Below are 18,519 nucleotides of genomic sequence, written 5' to 3' on the forward strand. Positions count from 1 at the left end.
CGTGTCATCTCTCCAAGTAGGTTGTCACCCATAAGCAGAAATAAAATCTTCTTTCTCCAGTTCCCCACTGAGATCATTCCTCGTGGAAGAAGGTTGCTTTAATTTTCTCCTCTCAAAACGAAGGAGAAAATCCCCAGTCGAGTTCATTCCTCATTGGGTACAAAGTCTTGTTTGACTGTTTCTTTCCAATTCATTCATGGTTAGAACCTTGTCTTTACCAGAGATTCAAATTCCGATTCCACCAAATAGAATTGTGAAAAACAGACAATAAGCAATAGCCTCATCATCTGAGCAGCTTATGTCTCTTTCAAAAATTTCCTCTCAAGGAAATCAATCATGAAGATCATTTGACGATCAGGGCCTTATTACTGTTCACAAGGCTGAATATCCAGTAATTCCCCTAGCAAAGTCTCCAGAATCATTTTATCACTCGGCTGATAATTAATCATGTCTTCAAAACCGCTATCACGAGGCTGGTAGTCGGTAACCTTTTGTTCTGGTTATATTATTAAACATGTCTATCACCCTGCTGATATTCGGTAATATTAACCAAACCTTTGAAACTCTTTTTACCTTGTCAAGTCTATCACCATGCTGATAGTCGGTAACACAGTTTCATACCTTTCACCTTCGCATTATTAAACAAGTCTATCCCCATGCTGATAGTCGATAATGTCGATAGGTAAGCTTTTCTTACAAAGCTATCATTCCCCGGTGAAGCATACACTTGCTTTCCCGAAAAGAAAGAAAACGGATTCTCTTCCTAAAACGGATTGAGGTATCCTTCCCAATCTCTTTTCCCCAGCAGAGTCAGTTCTTGATATTCCCTCGGTAAAGATATCCTTGCATCATTCGCGATTTTGGTATCTTAGGTCCAAAATTCGCGTCTTCTGATATTTAAGTCTCTTCCACCCTATCAAAACGAAGATTTTCAATCTTCATGTCTCAGGTTGAAGAAACTTAAATTGGGGCATCTGTCATACCCCAATTTTTGACCTAAGATACCACCTCATATCATTTGCATATGCATCATTTGCATCTCTAACAAATTGCATAGCTTGTGTTTGTTACTTGTGCTTGTAACACCCTTCTAAAACCCCACGGTAAAATAATATAATCAGAGTAATAACACATCAAGGATGTTACAATTATTAAATAAATAAAACATCAAAGTCGATTGTCATGCTTTTATTAAAATTAACCAAACTTCAACATGTGTTCATCACAGCGGAAACTTATTTCAAACAATGTTAGGAGCATATCCAAACAGCTCATCAATACATAATCCATAAACAAAATAACAACATAGTATCTCAAGTAACGCTAAGACTAATCGATCCCAGTGTTACAATCAGAGCATGACTCGACACGAACTACGGGCTAGCTTATAAGCTATCTTCACCCAATCACACGCCGCTACATCCTTAATCTGAAATCATCAAAGTAAGGGTGAGTTTCATTCGAATTAATAACCATTATACAATCATAAGCAATGGAATATCATAGCAATTATCATCCACTCATCATACATAGAATCGGAATTTGTTATAACAACCAAACATCAGTACATAAGCATATTCTATCACTCCACACAATCGTTCAGTCATATCATAATATAATGCAATGAATGAACTGACACTAATGCATGTGGTACCATCCATGGGATAAACCCATCCAACCGATCTTTTTCATCACCAAGATACAGTTTTAACCAGCACAAATTCCACACAATGGGAATTATGCCCACCATTTTGATCCACTTTCATCACCGGGATCCATCACCAAAAATGTATGCCAATGAATGCAACATATAACATACTTACAACATCACCAATCCGATGTAACACATCGTCTCATTATCATCACCAAATCATCACCAATAAGCATGTATATATATTCTTAGCATTCATACAAACATATCACACGCATACATGAAAGTCATCAACCAAGAAATAATATAATCACAAATAAACAACTTGGACTTCACATCCATACCACCTATTCATCATATAGGCCTTTAATTCAGCTTCACAATGCTCAAAACGGCACATAAATCGGATACTCGGATCAAAAGTTATGAGCTTTCAAAGATAAAACATTTTTAGAAAAATGCTGCAGGAACGGGGTTGTCCCTACGTGGGAACCGGTTCCTGGCAGCTCCAGAATCACGCCTCGGATATTTACTATGGGGAACCGGGTTGTCCCTACATGGGAACCGGTTCCCAGCTACCCAGAACCCATATTTCTCTGTTTTTACAAGGGGGAACCGGTTCGTCCCACATGGGAACCGGTTCCTACGTACCTGCACAGCAAAAATCACTATTTTGACAGCTTTTACCCTATCCCATAACCCCAATTCCAGGTACATACGAACATAGCACACGATTAACATTGTTTTTCACACAATTACACATTTCAAATAGGTTATTGACATGTATTAACATCATATATCACAAGTATCAACAGGATTATGTCAATTCATACAAGATTATCAAAACCTAACAAATTCCCAACCCGACACGTACGAATGAACTAAACAATAATCCTAATCAATCCTACTACCTATAATCGCATAAGGATTACTAACCCGAAGAATCCCCCCTTACCTTAGAGTCGGATCTTCGAAGTTCTTCTCCCCCTTTGGCTGTTCTCACTTTCACGTGTTCTTCAGTCCCAAAATCTGCTTCTACTGCTTCTGCTTCTCTTTTTCCCAATTTCCTTTATTTTATGAAAAATAAAATAAAACATTCTTAATGGGCTTGCTTAGTTAACACCCCCTTTCCACTAACTATCACACTCAGCCCAACACCATATTTTTATTATTTTCCAAATAATTCCCACAGATTATTAATTCTAATAATTTAATTAATAAAATAATTAAATTAATACACTAGAATTAACGGGGTGTTACAACTCTCCCCCACTAAAAGAGTTTTCGTCCTCGAAAACATACCTCAAACGAAGAGTTCGGGATAAGAGTCTTTCATCTGACTCTCTAGCTCCCACGTAACATTTCCACCTGCAGCTCCTCCCCAAGCTACTCGGACTAAAGCTATTTCTTTACCACGTAGTTGCTTTATCTTCCGATCTTCAATCCTCATAGGTAACGCCTCAACTGTCATATTATCTCTCACTTGCACGTCATCTGCCTGGATTACATGAGACGGATCCGCTATATATTTCCTTAATTGAGATATATGGAATACGTCATGTAGGTTTGCAAGTGTTGTTGGTAAAGCAATACGATAAGCAACCTCTCCTACTCTTTCTGTAATCTGAAACGGACCAATGAAACGTGGCGTCAACTTCCTTGACTTCAGTGCTCGACCAACACCCGTCGTAGGAGTTACTCTCAGAAACACATGATCTCCTTCTTGAAATTCAAGTGTTCTCCGCCTTTTATCATGATAGCTCTTCTGACGACTTTGAGAAGCCTTCATCTTCTCTTGAATCATCTTAATCTTTTCTGTCGTCTCTTGAACAATCTCTGGTCCAATCACTGCACTTTCACCAGATTCATACCAACACAGTGGTGTCCTACACCTTCTACCATACAAAGCTTCAAATGGAGCCATACCAATACTCGAATGGTAACTGTTGTTGTAAGTAAATTCAATCAACGGCAAGTAACTATCCCATGTACCACCTTTTTCCAATACACAAGCACGCAATAGATCTTCCAATGATTGAATCGTCCTTTCAGTCTGTCCATCAGTCTGTGGATGATAAGCAGAACTTAACCTCAATTTAGTACCCAAGGCCTTCTGTAACCCTTCCCAAAATCTGGATGTAAATCTTGGATCTCTATCTGATACTATGCTCGAAGGAATACCATGCAAACTTACTATTTTCTCAATGTACAACTGTGCCAACCTTTCCATCGAAAAGTCCATCCTCATCGGTATGAAGTGAGCAGACTTCGTCAGTCTATCCACAATAACCCAAATGGCTTCATAGTTCTTAGCTGTTCTTGGCAATCCAGATACAAAGTCCATGGATATGCTATCCCACTTCCACTCAGGAATAAATAAAGGTTGCATAGTTCCATACGGCTTCTGATGTTCGATCTTTGACTTCTGACAAGTCAAACAAGAATACACAAATTCAGCTATGTCCTTTTTCATTCCCGGCCACCAGAATAACTTCTTCAAATCATGGTACATCTTAGTAGCACCGGGGTGAATACTCAACCCACTACGATGTCCTTCTTCTAAGATACTCTTCTTCAGTTCAGTAACATCAGGAACACAAACACGGTCGCCAAACCTCATTATGCCATTCTCATCAATTCTGAACTCACCTCCTTTTCCTTGGTTAATTAAGGTCAATCTGTCAACTAGTCTCACATCATCTTTCTGCTTTTCTCTGATCTCATCAAGAAATCCACTTGTCAGCTTTAACATACCTAACTTGATACTATTCGAAGTACCTTCACATACTAAACTTAAATCCCGGAATTGTTCAATCAAATCTAGTTCTCGTACCATCAACATTGACATGTGCAAGGACTTCCTACTCAAAGCATCAGCAACAACATTCGCCTTACCCGGATGGTAATTCAGCTCGAAGTCATAATCTTTAAGGAACTCTAACCACCTCCTCTGTCTCATATTAAGCTCTTTCTGATCAAATAGGTACTTCAGACTCTTATGATCACTAAACACCTCGAACCGTGAACCATAAAGATAATGTCTCCATAATTTCAACACAAACACCACTGCTGCTAACTCTAAGTCATGAGTCGGGTAATTCTTCTCATGCACTTTAAGTTGTCTCGACGCATAAGCGACTACTTGTTGGTTCTGCATTAGCACACCTCCAAGTCCCATCAATGAAGCATCACAATACACAACAAAAGATTCTGCCGGATTTGGCAAAATTAAAATAGGAGCACTAGTCAGCCTCTTCTTTAATTCTTGGAATCCTTCTTCACATTCCGAGTCCCAAACGAATGCTTGACCCTTTCTAGTCAACTTCGTCAACGGTAGAGCTAACTTTGAAAATCCTTCTATAAACTTCCGATAGTAACCTGCAAGACCCAGAAAGCTACGAATTTCAGTCACGGACTTCGGAGCTTCCCACTGAGACACAGCTTCTACCTTTGCTGGATCTACGGCAATACCGCTCTTAGAAATTACATGACCCAGAAAACTCACTTCACTTAACCAGAAATCACATTTCGACAGTTTGGCATAAAGCTTCTTCCCTTTCAACACTCCCAGCACAATTCTGAGATGCTCTGCATGCTCGTCTTCATTTTTGGAATATATCAGAATGTCGTCAATGAACACCACAACGAACTTATCAAGATAAGGGTGAAAAATCCTATTCATGTATTCCATGAAAACACCAGGTGCGTTAGTAACCCCGAACGGCATCACAGTGTACTCATAATGACCATACCTCGTTCTGAATGCAGTCTTCTGAATATCGTCCGCCTTCACACGAATCTGATGATACCCAGACCTCAAATCAATTTTGCTGAATATACTAGCCCCGACTAACTGATCCATCAGATCATCAATCCTCGGCAATGGATACCGATTCTTGATAGTAACTTTATTCAGTTGTCTGTAGTCTACACACAACCTCATAGATCCTTCCTTCTTCTTTACCAATAACACCGGTGCACCCCACGGTGACACACTTGGACGGATGAACTCCTTCTCCAACAATTCTTCTAATTGACTCTTCAACTCGGTCAATTCAGATGCCGACATTCTATAAGGTGCCATCGATATAGGACTGGTTCCAGGAACTAACTCAATAGCAAACTCTACTTCCCTTTCAGGTGGTAGTTCTCTGACATCTTCTGGAAAAACTTCTGGAAATTCTCGGACCACTGGTAATTCCTTACTTGCTACTCTTCCTTTCACTTCCATCGACGCAAAAAGCATAAACACGGCTGCCCCTTCTTGAATTGCTTCACCCACTTGTCTTGCAGTCATTGCCAACTCTTCGATACTCATCTCTTCAGGAAAGATGACCGTCTTCGTAAAACAATTTATATGAACTCGGTTAAATTGCAACCAGTTCATCCCCAGAATAATGTCAAGTTGTTCAAGTGGAAGGCACACTAAGTCCATTCCAAACTTCCTACCAAATATATCAATAGGACAGTTCAAACATGCAGATGAAGTGGTCACTGAACCCGACGCAGGAGTGTCAATAACCATACTTCCATCAATCTTTGATATCTCTAAATTCAGCCTCTTAGCACAATCCAATGAAATAAACGAGTGAGTCGCACCAGTATCAATAATCGCAATTAAAGGTGTGTTATGTATGAAACACGTACCTTTAATCAGTCTATCCTCCGGAGTAGTTTCTGATCCAGACAAAGCAAAGACTTTTCCCCCAGACTGGTTCTTCTTCGGCTTGGTGCACTGTGTACTGATATGGCCTTCTTCTCCACAGTTATAACAAGTCACAGTTCTCATCTTACAGTCAGGAGCAACATGGCCTACTCTGCCACACTTAAAGCACTTCTTCTCTTCTTTCTTGCACTCATTCCTCTTATGTCCTGGTTCACCACAGTTGAAGCACCTAAAGGGAGCACCAGAATCTCCCCCACTAGGCCTTTTCCAATTACCAGCTCTTGGGTTTCCCCTACCATATGGTGTACCTCTGTCCATAGGCTTCTTACCCTTTTTATCAACTAACTCGCGAGAGTGAGATGATCTCAGCTTAAGACTGTCTTCTTCAAATATTCTGCTACAGTCCACCAAATCAGCAAATCGGCGAATCCTTTGATACCTGATGCCCTGTTTGATCTCATCACGAAGACCATTCTCAAACTTGATACACTTAGAGAATTCTCCAGCTGCATCGTTGGTGTAGGGTGTGTAGTGCTTAGCCAATTCCACAAATTTGGAAGCATATTCAGGCACCGTCATACTACCCTGTTTCAGTTCCAAGAACTCAATCTCCTTCTTTCCCCGAACATCTTCAGGATAGTACTTCCTCAGAAATTCTCTCTTGAATATGGCCCAAGTAATCGCAATCCCATCTGAATCCAATTCATTCTTAGTAGTAACCCACCAGTCATCAGCTTCTTCTGATAGCATGTGAGTACCGTACCTCACCTTCAGATTTTCTGCACAATCGATCACTCGGAAGATCCTCTCGATCTCTTTCAACCATTTCTGAGCACCATCAGGGTCATGAGTGCCTTTGAACAGTGGAGGGTTGTTCCTCTGAAAGCTGTTCAACTGCCTGTCAGCACCAATCGCAGCTCCATTAGCATTCCCTCCCAATACACCAGCAATCATGCCTAGAGCCTCTGCGATAGCATCATCATTCCTTCCACCTCTTCCGGCCATTGTTCTGCTAAATCACAAAACAATCTCATCAGAATAGAAGTATCGACAGTGTTTACCTTACACTAGTCGCATACAAGGGAACACTGACACTAAGACTCTGACTCAAACGACCAACTATGCTCTGATACCACTATTGTAACACCCTTCTAAAACCCCACGGTAAAATAATATAATCAGAGTAATAACACATCAAGGATGTTACAATTATTAAATAAATAAAACATCAAAGTCGATTGTCATGCTTTTATTAAAATTAACCAAACTTCAACATGTGTTCATCACAGCGGAAACTTATTTCAAACAATGTTAGGAGCATATCCAAACAGCTCATCAATACATAATCCATAAACAAAATAACAACATAGTATCTCAAGTAACGCTAAGACTAATCGATCCCAGTGTTACAATCAGAGCATGACTCGACACGAACTACGGGCTAGCTTATAAGCTATCTTCACCCAATCACACGCCGCTACATCCTTAATCTGAAATCATCAAAGTAAGGGTGAGTTTCATTCGAATTAATAACCATTATACAATCATAAGCAATGGAATATCATAGCAATTATCATCCACTCATCATACATAGAATCGGAATTTGTTATAACAACCAAACATCAGTACATAAGCATATTCTATCACTCCACACAATCGTTCAGTCATATCATAATATAATGCAATGAATGAACTGACACTAATGCATGTGGTACCATCCATGGGATAAACCCATCCAACCGATCTTTTTCATCACCAAGATACAGTTTTAACCAGCACAAATTCCACACAATGGGAATTATGCCCACCATTTTGATCCACTTTCATCACCGGGATCCATCACCAAAAATGTATGCCAATGAATGCAACATATAACATACTTACAACATCACCAATCCGATGTAACACATCGTCTCATTATCATCACCAAATCATCACCAATAAGCATGTATATATATTCTTAGCATTCATACAAACATATCACACGCATACATGAAAGTCATCAACCAAGAAATAATATAATCACAAATAAACAACTTGGACTTCACATCCATACCACCTATTCATCATATAGGCCTTTAATTCAGCTTCACAATGCTCAAAACGGCACATAAATCGGATACTCGGATCAAAAGTTATGAGCTTTCAAAGATAAAACATTTTTAGAAAAATGCTGCAGGAACGGGGTTGTCCCTACGTGGGAACCGGTTCCTGGCAGCTCCAGAATCACGCCTCGGATATTTACTATGGGGAACCGGGTTGTCCCTACATGGGAACCGGTTCCCAGCTACCCAGAACCCATATTTCTCTGTTTTTACAAGGGGGAACCGGTTCGTCCCACATGGGAACCGGTTCCTACGTACCTGCACAGCAAAAATCACTATTTTGACAGCTTTTACCCTATCCCATAACCCCAATTCCAGGTACATACGAACATAGCACACGATTAACATTGTTTTTCACACAATTACACATTTCAAATAGGTTATTGACATGTATTAACATCATATATCACAAGTATCAACAGGATTATGTCAATTCATACAAGATTATCAAAACCTAACAAATTCCCAACCCGACACGTACGAATGAACTAAACAATAATCCTAATCAATCCTACTACCTATAATCGCATAAGGATTACTAACCCGAAGAATCCCCCCTTACCTTAGAGTCGGATCTTCGAAGTTCTTCTCCCCCTTTGGCTGTTCTCACTTTCACGTGTTCTTCAGTCCCAAAATCTGCTTCTACTGCTTCTGCTTCTCTTTTTCCCAATTTCCTTTATTTTATGAAAAATAAAATAAAACATTCTTAATGGGCTTGCTTAGTTAACACCCCCTTTCCACTAACTATCACACTCAGCCCAACACCATATTTTTATTATTTTCCAAATAATTCCCACAGATTATTAATTCTAATAATTTAATTAATAAAATAATTAAATTAATACACTAGAATTAACGGGGTGTTACAGTGCTCAGCAGGGTTTAATCAAGAGATCACTCATCAGTGCAAGAAACAGTCAATTAGGGTTTTGTTCTCCCTTCATTTCAAATGAACCATCTTCATCAACAATCAACATTTGGTCCTCAGAGATTCATTCCAACAAGCTCAAAGGCTTTGAATCAACCAGATTAGGGTTTTGACTGAAGATAACATACTCCTGACTTTTGCTCAAGATTTGACCTGATGACTTGGGACATGACCTCAAGACTCCAAGTATATCATTTTGACCTAATCCATTGGCTCAAGACATCTCCTACACAAGGATTGATCAACAGTGAAATTGCAAATCATCAGATTAGGGTTTTGAACTATCAGGGACCAAAATCAGGGATCACATTTGGGAAACCCTAAAAACCCCCAGGAAGTCAATCAAATGTTTCAATCATCCTCAAATAATCCCTATGACAATATCCAATGGAAATTACATCTCAATTCAAGATCCACAGTCATCAATTTCATCAGGTCGACAATTAGGGTTTTTGACCTAATTCACTGAACAACTGACTTTTTTATCAAGACATGGTGCCACAACTCAAACCATGGCTCAATATCCTCTAATGCCTCAATATGATCCATTCATACCATTCATTTGGTGAGGATAGCTTGGTTCATTTGAAATCTCCAGAAACGCGATTCGTCTGAAAAAGTCAACTGTACAAGATCACCATTGACTTTTGGAGAATTTTGGTCAACCATGACTTTTGAAGTTTTGAATCATCAATGTATGATATATGAAGTCATTTGATCAAGAAAAATCAAGAAAATCAATCAAGAATCAAAAAGTCAAAAGTTTGACTTTCATACTTAGAAAATTTTCTAAGTGTTTTTCAATGGTTTTTTCCAAACTTTGGAAGGGAATTTCTCAAACTTTCACCTACAAACTGAAAAAAACTTCCAACATGAAAGTTGTAGATTTTGATCCAATAAACAAATTTGACACATATAATTTTTTCTCATAAGATCAACCATTTAAGAGATATGGAGCTTCAAAGTTGGCATCTTTTGAAAAATGCACTTAAAATCTCACTTTCTTCAAAGTTCATGGATCTTTTTCACCCACTTCCTTAAAGATCTTGAAGAAATTTTCAACTAGGGTTTTGAAGTGTGTAATATGAGCTTTCCAAAATGTCCAAGAGCATGGAAAAATATGGAGTGTAGCCATGGTTTTGAATTTTGACATTAGTGAACTTTTCACTAGAAATTTCATGCCATTTTCACTAAGTTATGAACCAATTTGCCAAATGATCCAAATAATGATGCATAGAGGCAATAATTGAAGATATTTTCCTGATTTGAGATCAGAATGGAAGAGGATAAGAAGCTTGAGATTTAACCATGGTTTAGTCACTTTTAACCTAATGCATTTAATGGTAAGATTCCATTTTATCTCCTAATGCCAAATCATCACTTCTTGAAGCAAGTTGCAAAGCTCTGAGTTCAGACACTTTGGCCTATAAATAGAGGTCCAAACTCCATTCAAAATCACACCAAAACCTCACAAAAGATAGGTTTTCTCTTTCTTTCTTGAATTGCAAGTTTTAAGTTTCAAAGTGAGGAAGAAATCCCAACCTCCAAACCCTTGAAGTTCTGGCCAAAGTAATGATTCTAACATCTCATAAACATCATATATGATGTGTTTGAACCATTCACACACCTCAAATCATCCCAAAACTCAGAATCATCATCTCACCTCCAAATATGCATAACACTAGCCTTATCATGCGAAAATCCATACCAAGCAAATTCTGTCCAAACTAACCTTCTAAACATCATCCATATACTTCATATGAACTGTTCCAACCATCATCCATGATCTGAAACACCAAAATCATCAAGCTAGATCCTCACTTAAGCCATACTGCAGATCGGGTACCATAGATTGATCAAGAGGTTTCCAGTTCATTCCAGGCATTCAAACACCTTCCATAAGGTCCATTGATGCTGTCCAGATCAAGAAACAACAACTGGAACTCCTCATTTGCAGAATTCGATTCTCACTTTTGCCGTTTTTGAAGGTAAGCTACTTGAAATTCAAACTCTATGAATCATGCATCATGAATGAAATATGAACATACCATCTCATTTCTGCACACATGAGGATCATTAACCCTCAATCAATTGCTATTTATCTTGCACATACACGATTTTAGATTGAATCATAGAATTAGGGTTCTTCGTGTTCATCAGAAAATTAATGATCTTAGATTGAAAATAAATGAAATTAAATGGTACCATCATGTTCCTTGTGGAAAATCGAGCAAGATAGGCTATTCACTTGATCAAAACAATCCAGTTTTCAGAATTTTCAAATTCAAATTGTTCATGTGTTCTTGGCGCCAGATTTTGAAACTGAAATTAGAAATTGATTCAAAAATATAACAAATTCGTTGCAAGTGTTAAACAGACCACGCGCGTGGTCCAGTTGGCTAAGTTTTTGAGTGGTGAGCATAAGGTCACGGGTTCAACACCCTTAGGGACCAAAACATTTTTTTTACAACCATTTTTCTTTCATTTTCTTTTACAACTTCATTTAATTATTTAACACATCAAATTAATTCATTTTTCATTCATTTTTTACACACTTCTTGTTTAACACATATATTTTAAGAATATCAAAAAAAATCATCAAAAAATATTTATTTGATACATTTTTAAATAGGTTTAAAATGACTTGTTTTTAAGTATTTTTAATACTTTTAAATATTATTTTTCATTTGATTTTCAGACTTAATCACTTGTAAATATTTTTTGAGCAAACCCTGATCATCTAAGTGTTAATTGAAGATAATCTTTTTGTTTATCTTGATTAATTTGACTCCTTTCAAAATTCAAACCATTTTAAAACAAGCGATCGCGATTCTTTTCAAAAACGATAAACCATTTCTTTTTGAAACTATTGATTAAATCTTTTTAATTGATCAATTGATTTTCAAAGCGATGTGGGGCCTCTCGAATATTAGAGAGTATAAGTCCCTTTCCTCTTTCTTTTTACAGTTTTTCTTTGTACAAAAAACTCTTTCAAAAACAATAACTTTCAAACAGTTTTTCAAACGACGCGTCTGTAAATAAACAATCAACCATGTTTTGTAAAATAAAACATGGGCCTCCACATAGGTATAAGTCCCATTCCTGTACATGAAATTAGGTATTTCATTGTACACCTTTTTGTACATACACATTTTTGTACATACCTCGATCAGTTTGTTTTTTAACTTTGAACAACTAATCAAAAATGAAGGTTTTCTTTAAATCTTCCCAAAAATACCATGGGCCTCCATGTAGGTATAAGTCCCAAAGCCCTTTGTGAATACTTGTTTACATAGCTTTTGAATAAACTCAAATGGGCCTCTCCCCGAAAATGAGTCCCGAGCCCTGTGTAGACAAATGGATCATGCTTACAGGTATATTTCCTTCATAAACTCCATTATATACACACACTTTGTCATATATGTATAACTGTTCATATTTGTTCATGTACTTGTTCATGTTTGTTCGTACTTATTCATACTTGTGATTGTGTTATATATGCTTGTTCAACTTAGTACAACACTAGGTTCCGCATAGCCTCCTATTGGGCTTCGTGCAAAGAATCTCCCTAGTTTAGGTTAGGACATAGAGTATGGTTTCCCGGTGAAATCGCTCTAAGAGCTCAAACCAACTATACCATGCCTCCCCTTGGGCTTTGTACAAACGAGTGACCCTCCCATAGCCTCCTCTTGGGCTTACAATGCAAGGACCCTGGATTGTCCCTCCCATAGCCTCCTCTTGGGCTTACAATGCAAGGACCCTCGGATAGCCTCCTCTTGGGCTTCGTACAAGGACCCACGGGCTTCTTATAAGCATCCCCAATATCCAAATCAAATACCCTAGGAGATTAGACATTTTTCATCTCTATGATAGGAGTATCTCTTCTATATCATCACAAACAATCAATCAATCAAACTTTTTTGCCACAAGGCTGGCTAATCAATCAAACTTCTTTTTTGCCACAAGGCTGGCTAATCAATCAAACCGTTTTGCCACCATACTGGCTGATTAATCAAAGTTTTTGTCACAAGGCTGACTTCATTGAAACTTTTGCCACGAGGCTGGCTGATTAATCAAAACTTTTTGTCACAAGGCTGACTTCATTGAAAGTTTTTGCCACAAGGCTGGTTAAACAACAAAAACATCTTTATCATTCTAAGCGCCATAAGTGGCACAGCCCAGGGCTTATAATGAAAAGATTTTCAAACAAAAATCAAACAGATGTATGTGATGATATAGATTAGATACATCGAACATTTAGATGACATTTGTCTCTTTTCCTTTGCTTCCACTAGCATAAGTGGGAACTACGATTGCTCTGACTTTCTCAACATCCCTTTGAGAATACGTAGGCACAAGGTCGTATCCTTGGCGAGCAAAACTTCTCTCTCAAACCACTCAAACCTTAGCACCCGTAGACCCCGAGCTACAGATGCTCTGATTCCCTCTAAGGGATATGTATGCAGAGGATCGCGATGATCTTTGCGAGCATAATCAAACAAACACCTTAGGTCCCACCTCTTTCTCACAAGAACCTCCACCATAACAAGAATGGAATAAACAAAACAAAGAAACCTATAGAGTACTATAGATACGTTGGTTGCTAATACCTTCCCTTCGTATAACCAACCCTCTTACCCAAGATCTCTCCCCCCACTTTTAGGTTATTGCAGCTTTTTTCCTTTTCCTCTTTTGGAAACAATAAAAAGTTTGGTCGGTACAAAAGAAAAATCATTTTTTGAGCACTCGAGCCCAAAGAAGGCATCAGGTGTCTCATCCCGAAAAAGGACAACGATTTTTCCCCGCGACAGACCCTTTCTTGGAAGCGGGGCCCGCGTTCTCCTTGGGGGAGGGCGAACGAGGGCGTTTTTTGGGAACCACGTCGCGCTGAGAGCGATGTTTGTGGCCGAGGGGAATCTTCGAACGGCGTTTCCGCTCGAGCGCCCCGATCCTTTCGTTCTAATGCTGAATAAGTGCGTTTGTCTGCGCAAGGGAGGCCAGAACGGCTGTCATGGTCTGGTTTTGGGGAGCTTGGCCGTTGGAAGAGAAAGGGTTTTCCAGAACCTCTTCGTGGTTGTCTCTGCCACTAGTGTCCCCGAGATGATAGAGAGCATTCTCTTGGAAATCTTTTGGGGAAGGAGATGTTGTGATGCCGTTTCGGGGGACGGTATTTCTGGGAGGAGGTATGACGACAGAGATGTCGTTCTTGTTGAGTATCGTAGCGTCTAATGAAGAGGAGTCTTCGTTATTGCCAGCCATGAATGATAGTTGATTAGAGCTTTGGTTCCTGGATTCTTGCAGGAGGCAAGAAAGGATCAAGAAAGTACAAGAAGAGGAACGGGGAAGCTGGAATTTCCCACAGACGGCGCCACTGATCTTACCGAGCAGATCAGGTGGCCGATAACAAAGAAGGCTTGATATCTGCAACGGTTGAGAGGGGAAAAATGGTTGTATCTGCAAGGCACTCTGATGTCAAATTAAGTATGTGATCCAAAAGGTACAACAAAGTGAGAGAATTTTGGGGTAAGAAAAGATTACGTTGCCCTCTGGGATTAGAGGGCTATTTATTGGGTATCCCTAAGCAAAATTGGCTCCTCTTTCCAAGGTGTGGATTTAGGTAACGCATGAGTTGGCCGCTTACCGGGCACGAGGCTCTCTCATGGTCGATTGTCTTTGATCTTTGCCCGTAACGGGCCGGGGAGGCTGTCACGCGCGTGTCCAAGATGCCTTGGGCCGAAGGCTGGATTGGCCCATTAAGGGCCATTGGGCCGGTCCAAAACAGGGTTAATTAGAAAGTGAAAGAAAAAGTCTTGGAGAATAATAGTGAAAGTGAGAAAGTTGCAGAGAAAGAGGCAAAGGTTGGAAGTTAGGGCAAAAGGCTAAGTTTGATTGGTAGAATAGGGTTACCTTCAATCCAAGATAAAGGTGGGATTCCTACTCTATAATGGGGTTTATGATGATTATTATGTAGGGATTGGGTTTGTCCAAAATCGTTACTGTGTTTAATTGTTGTTCCTGATTGTACCAAATCTTTGTTTATTTTCCTATCTGTTTGTCACTATGATGTGAAATTATTATTTCTGGAAATTGGTTGACTGCCATGAGTTTTAATACCGTAATATTTCAATCGATAAAATTCTGGTTGTTAGAAAATATTTTGTGATATCGAAGTTGTTCTGTTGTTGTGAGTTTAGTTTGAGAGTAGTATTTGAGGGAAGATGGTGAATTGAAGCCGTTCTGGAAAGAAAATTAAAAAAAATAATAATAAGGAAGGAGATGAGAAGTGCATGCCTCTCATCATGCAAGGGGAAGGAAACATTTGCCTCCATAGGGAAAAGAAAGTGAGATGCGCTAGCCTCCACTCAGTAAGTGAGTGCCACTCATTTTGTTTAGTGCTTACACCTGTCATGGTTTCATGTAACTTAGCATAGTTCAGGTAGTGCTAATATATTATAATCATGATTAGTAACAATGGGAGCACATGGTGATTAAGTAATGGAAAACAAAATTTGGTTAGTTGAATATATTTATCAAGCGTAACAGAGGATTAATCATAGCAGAATATTATTGACTGTAGGTATCAGTAGGAAGTGAACTAGCAGAATAATAATAGTAGTAATATTATGGAGTTTCTAATATTAGTAAAGATGTAGAAAATATCACTAATTTAGCAGAAAAGTATCTAGCCGAGTATAGTCGAATTGCCCGAGTAATTATACAGAGTGTTTGCGAATATTTCGGTTGAAGCATAGGATTGTACAAAGTTGTTGTAATATAAATATTATTGATGTGAATTTGCAGGTAGTGACGTATTTTGTTGTGTGCCTCTATTAATTGTCAAAATCAAGTTGTAGGCTTATGCCAATGTCGAATTATTGTTGTTGCTTTCATACTGTTGTCGCATACATAACATAAAAGTTGGGAGCTTATGCTCTATATGTTGGCCTGGAATGGCAAAAGTTTTAAGTTGAAGGCTTATGGATTGATGATGCCTCTATTTATTAGCAATATTAAGTTGGGAGTTTATGCTCCGTTGGTACCACATGCATGTGCATCGTAACTAGTCTCATTCCAAGTTGCCTTTTTGAGTTGTTGTGATGAAAAATAATTGTTATATTATGTTGATGATTTTTGTTGTGATAAATGTTGTTTAAAAGTTGTGAAGCGGTTACTTTGCATGAACTGATTCTAATATAGTATTTATCATACATCCAATTATATGGTTTGATATCTCACCCCTTTTGTTTGAATGTTACTCCTATGTTGGTAACGTGCAAGTAATCCAGAATGAAGACTATCTACCTTCATTAGTTTGAGTCGGTGTCGTTGCTCTGATACGTAACACTCGGGGGGTGAACGCTTGTTGCTTTATTATTGTTGCTGCTTTAATTGTTGCATTTTAAATTTATTTTATTCAATACTTTGCTGTTTTAAAGTTGTTTTCAGTTGGACAAAGATGTTACGTCATAAAGTTGAAATTTGTGATTCCGCTGCTTAATTTAAAAGTTGTTTTATTTTGAAGACTAAATTATGTAGATATCGGTTCATCCGAGTTTAAGTGTTATGTATATGTTTTACATGAGATTAAATGCTGTTTTTTTTAGAAGTAAATGTAGCATCCTATTTATATGTTGAAATTTTGTAACTCTGATTTTAATGATATTCGTCAGGTAGAATGGGGTGTTACAGAGTGTGTTGTAAAAATATGATTGATTGTTGAGGATTATATGTGTATTGACAATTTTATTGAGTCGAATCATTATATATTTTGAGTATTGTGTGACTTGTTCTGGTAATTCAGAAGAGAGGATTACGTGAGTTTGTTAATGAATGTATTTTAGGATAAGAAGAAGGTTCTTAACATATTTAATTTTGTTAACATGTTCATACACCATGTTGAGTTGTGTCAAGAGGTAGGTTGCTAGTTTAGAGAGGGGACTAATGACTTGTCCCAAATTCAGAGAGAGGACTTGAAGCTTAGAGAGGGGGGTCATGGGTTCTTAGAGGGGACCTGATTCCTGAGTGAACCATTGTTGAGTTGGTACCACATGCATAGAGTTGTATGAGTTGCATAGAGTTGCATTTTTAGTATGATTTACATAATGGGATAAATGCATGTGATGTTGATGTTGTGTGTAACTGGTGTGTGATTGTGTTTACTGTGGAAATTGGTAAACAACCAATAGTCCTCCGAAATCCTACAAACTAAGGGTTACTTGTAGAATCGACTAGTTAATTCTAAGACACGTGCTAATGCAACTAACGTTTAGCTTGTTCAATTTCACACCAACTTGACTCTAAGAGAAACAGTTTCCTACAAAGAGTTTAAACAAGGGAAGTTTTCCATAAAAAGATGTTAATGTTATCAACTGAGGGTGACTCATGATCGACATAATGCTATAACATTTAGAAAAGATACACAACGAGTGCATCTATAGTGAATTCCATCATCGTAACAGAACCACAACCGACAGCGTATACAATGACGTAAAAAGATAGTTCAAACGTAAATGAAAGTAAAATAAAATGTTCAAGAGGAACGACTGACAAATAAGGAAATTGAATTTAGATAACAATGGTGATTCACGTACATTAGCACTGTAACACCTCATATTTTCCGTATATTAAATTAATTGGGATTTGAATTAATTATTTGGAAACTTTGATATTTTAATTGGACTTAACTGGAAAAATTATTGAATAAGAGTTATTGGGCTTAAGTTGTGGTTAGCAAAGAGAGAATGTGATGGTTAGGCCTTTTACTTAAGATAATTTCTATTTTTCATAAAATAGAGGAAATTGTGAAAAAGGAGTCAAAAAGGCAAAAAGAGGAGAATGAGCAAGAACACGTAAAAGAGAAGAGAAGAAGAGAAATAACTCTCAAGACTTCGAATCAAGGTAAGGGAGGACTCTTCCTTTTAGTATCTCTTATGCGATTATAGGTGATAGAAATGATTAAGATTTGGATTGATTCAATTGGATATATTGGGATTATTAGGTTTGGAGATGTCATAGTTTAGGGTAATTGATGAAATTGCATGATCTATTGTTTGAAAACCCGCTTTTATTGATGTTTGATGATGTGTGATGATGTATCTGATGATTGTGAATACAAGATCACACTCACAAAGGTGTTTTTGATCCATGGCAAACTCCTCAAGAAAACAAG

General features: G+C 38.1%; 2 long non-coding RNA genes across 2 annotated transcripts; both read right to left on the reverse strand.

The window, feature by feature from the left end:
• Nucleotides 1–1,156: 1,156 nt before the first annotated feature.
• LOC131640880 (uncharacterized) lies at nucleotides 1,157–2,645 on the reverse strand. The gene is made up of 2 exons (XR_009295367.1): nucleotides 2,607–2,645; nucleotides 1,157–1,429 (listed from the first exon to the last, which is right to left on the reverse strand). It is a non-coding gene; the product is annotated as an uncharacterized LOC131640880 (long non-coding RNA).
• A 4,889-nt stretch (nucleotides 2,646–7,534) lies between these two features.
• Nucleotides 7,535–9,023, reverse strand: LOC131640881 (uncharacterized). Its single transcript, XR_009295368.1, has 2 exons — nucleotides 8,985–9,023; nucleotides 7,535–7,807 (listed from the first exon to the last, which is right to left on the reverse strand). It is a non-coding gene; the product is annotated as an uncharacterized LOC131640881 (long non-coding RNA).
• Between the last annotated feature and the right edge of the window lie 9,496 nt (nucleotides 9,024–18,519).

Source organism: Vicia villosa, unplaced genomic scaffold, assembly GCF_029867415.1.
Source record: "Vicia villosa cultivar HV-30 ecotype Madison, WI unplaced genomic scaffold, Vvil1.0 ctg.003360F_1_1, whole genome shotgun sequence".
Classification (NCBI taxonomy): Eukaryota; Viridiplantae; Streptophyta; class Magnoliopsida; order Fabales; family Fabaceae; genus Vicia; species Vicia villosa.